Raw genomic sequence first — 3,418 nt, 5'->3', positions numbered from 1 at the left:
TCTAAGTGGGCACTGCTGGCTAAGGAGAGTGGAGCCCCACCGGGGTGGGGGGGCGGATCTGGGTCAATTTCCTGTCAGGAAACCCCTCCCTCTCTGGGGCCAGGGGGGCTGGGAGGGACTCATTATCTGTCTGCCCTCCAAGGCTGAGCTGTGATTAGAACCTGGCTCCTCCCTGCCTGAGATCTGGGCTGGGGCTGGCTCAAGCAGATTTCACCCCCCCCCCCCATCTTGGCGGTGCTCCCCCTCCATGGTCTCCTCCAGCGATAGCCCTTTCCCTCCAGCCCACTGACACTTCCCCCTGTCTTTACTTAGTAGAAAGGGCTCTGGGCTTGGCATGCTGAGGCCTGATTCCTAGATCTGCCCCTGACTCTTTAAGTGACCTGGGACAAATCCCATCCCTTCCTATGAGCCTTGGTTTCCCTTTCTAGTAAAATGAAAGGCCTGGACTGTGCTGGCCTTTTTAGTATTCTCTCTAGCTTGGAGGCTCTTGGAATCTATGAATCTCTGAGCACAAAACTACAAATATCTAAGACTCTAAGAGAGATTTCAAGGGATTGATAATTTTGAAGGGATCTTAGAAGCAATCTAAGAGACAACTCTCTCATTTTACTGATGGGGAAACTGAGGCCTCTAGCTCCAGATTTAGCCTAAGGTGAAGAGCCAACTTCAGTTTCCTTCCCTATGAAACAGGGAAACTAGTATATATAGGTGTGGAAATTCAGTAAGATAATTTGTTTAAAGCATTTTGCAGAATTTAAAAGTGCACAAACTTCATTGATCAATATTAAAATTATAACCTTTCTAAGTCATTCTATTCTACTCTGTGAAACAGAAGTGTGGGTTGGTGGGGTAGGGAATTGGAATGGGAGATAGGAATGGGGACAGAGACAGGGATCAGGACAGGGACAGGATCAGAGATGTTTTTGTGTGAACACTGACTCTTCCCTAGTTCCAGCCTGAGCCGGTGGGAAGCTGAGGTTGGCAGGGAGTAGGGGTGCAAATGCTTCAGGAGGCCAGAGTTCAGAGTTCTGATCCTGAAACAATGGCCTGGAGGAGGAGGAGCCCCAGAGCCCAAGGCCCCCCAGCCTTTCATCAGTATTTTCCTGACGCACTGGTCTGGGAAGCCAGAAGCTGGAACTACAGGCCCAGATCCTACACTGACTCACTGAGATGAAGGACTTCCCCTTCCCCTCACTGGGCCTTAGCTTCCCCTTCTGTAAAATGAATGAGTTGGACTAAATGATGCTCGGGGTCTTTCCCAGCTTTAACATTCACTGTTCTCTGTTCCAGCTCTGACATATATTCTAAGGCCCCTCCCAGATCTGACACTCCCTGTTCCAAGGCCCTCCCAGCTCTGACATTTCCTGTTCTAAGGTCCCTCCCAGCTTTGACATTCCCTGTTCTAAGGACCTCCTAGCTCTGACATTTCCTGTTCTAAGGTCCCTCCCAGCTCTGACATCCCCTTTTCTAAGGCCCTCCCAGCTCTGACATTGTGTTCTAAGGCCCTCCCAGCTCTGATATTCCCTGTTCTAAGGCCCTCCCAGCTCTGACATTCCCTGTTCTAAGGGCCCTCCAAGCCCTGACATTTCAAAGGGCTCCCCCAGCTCCAATATGCTCTGGTTCTATTGTCTTGAGAATCCATTAATCTATGTTCTCAGTCTATGACTTCAGTCTCTCCCTGACTCAAGAACCTTTCAAGATTCTCCCAGCCATCCACTTCAGACAGGCTATGGAGACAAGGTCTTCACCAAATTAAGAGTCAGCTATCATGGGGACCCTGTGTGGGTAGGGGGAATAAAGGGAATTAATAGTGCCGGGAAGAAGAGAGGGTGTCCCCTTGTGGGGGGAGGAGATGCTGTGTGCTCCCGATTCTCTTTTTCTGCTGCCCTCTAGTGGAGACCATGAGAATTCTGGTTCCCAGAAGCAGGAGGGTAGGCTTGTCTCCCCCATGCATCCTGGAAGCCCCATCCCACCCACCCACCTTCTGTCTTCTCCAAGCTGCCATTGAGTAATTCCGGGTACCCCGAGAGCTGCTCCAGCAGGCTTCTCATTCCGCCCCATAGAGCCCTTGGCACACACTGCCTCCCACCCAGAGACCTGAAATCCCGCCCTATTCTGCTCCCATTCAGGTTTTTACTCCGAAGTGGACTGGGCAGTAGGACCCAGGCTCCCATGCCGGCTTCTTTGATCCTTCCCTCACTGGGGCTTCCCTCATTTGTGAAGATGGGGAATGGGATTAGTTGGGCTCTAATGTTCTGCAAGTCAAAAGCCCAGAAATCTCACTTCCTTTTTCTGGACTTCCGTTTCCCCGTATGTCAAATATGGGGCATAGGATAAACGAGTCCATGGGACCCGGCCCCAGGACTCTGGACTGGGATCTGAGGCCTCCCTGTCCAGCCCCCTCCGCATCTGTGCAGCCCATCCAAAGAGACTCAATGCTACAGCAAGCGCCAATATCCCAGGACGCCCGATTAAGCCTTTTAAAACTCTGTCTCCCTCTGTCCCTCCATTTCTCTCTTTCTGTATCTTTCCCTCTGACCCTGTCTCTTTGTGTGTGTGTCTCTTTTTCTCTCCTTGTTTCTGTGTAAGATCTTCTGTCTCTTTCTCTCTCTCTCTCTCTCTCTGTGTGTGTGTGTCTTAGGATCAGAGAATTTGGGGACGCAAGGGTCCTGAGTCGCTCTCCTAGTGCAGCTCCCTCGGTCCTCTGGCAGAGGAGGAAGGGGAGGCCGGAGAAGGGAAGGGACTCGATCAAGGTCGCACAGCTCCAGCTCATCTCTTTGTGTTTCTCTGTGTGTATGTGTGTCTCTGACTGCCCGGGTTTTGTGCGTGTGTGTGAGTGTGTTGGGGGTGGGGGTCTTTCTGTCTCCCTCTGCCCTTTCTTCCTTTCTCTGTCTCCCGGGGTCTCCTGCCTGCCTCCCTCCCTCCCCTCCTTCGGTGTCTCTGCCTGTCCGCCCGGCTTCCTTCTTCGGTCTGTAGAGCTGCGGCCTCCTTGCTCCGCTGTGCTCTCGGCTCACAGGGCGCGGGGGCCTGCGAGCCCCGACACATCCTCTCTCCGCCCGGCCTGTGGGTGCCCAGAGGGGTCCCCGCCCTCACAGGCCGGCCCGGGCCGAGCTGAGCTGGGCTCCCCCAGCCACCCCTCCTCCTCCTCCTCCTCCTCTCCTCTTCCTCCTCTTCCTTCTCCCCCCTCCCCTACCCCGTGGGGGAGCCTGCGCCTTTAAGGGCGGGCGGGGGGCGGGGGCTCGGGCTCCCCTCCCCCTCCCCGCCCCCTCCCCCTCCCCCTCCCTGACGTCTCTTCCTCCCGGGCCCCTCCGCCGCCGCCGCCGCCCGGGCCGGCTCCGCGCCCCCCGGCCCCCCCAGCCCCGGCACCCCCTCCCCCCATGGAGCCCGGGCTCCCTTGGAGCCGGGGCCACTAGGACCC

Source organism: Trichosurus vulpecula, chromosome 2, assembly GCF_011100635.1.
Source record: "Trichosurus vulpecula isolate mTriVul1 chromosome 2, mTriVul1.pri, whole genome shotgun sequence".
NCBI classification, from domain to species: domain Eukaryota; kingdom Metazoa; phylum Chordata; class Mammalia; order Diprotodontia; family Phalangeridae; genus Trichosurus; species Trichosurus vulpecula.
Note: the sequence above shows the minus strand (reverse complement) of the source record.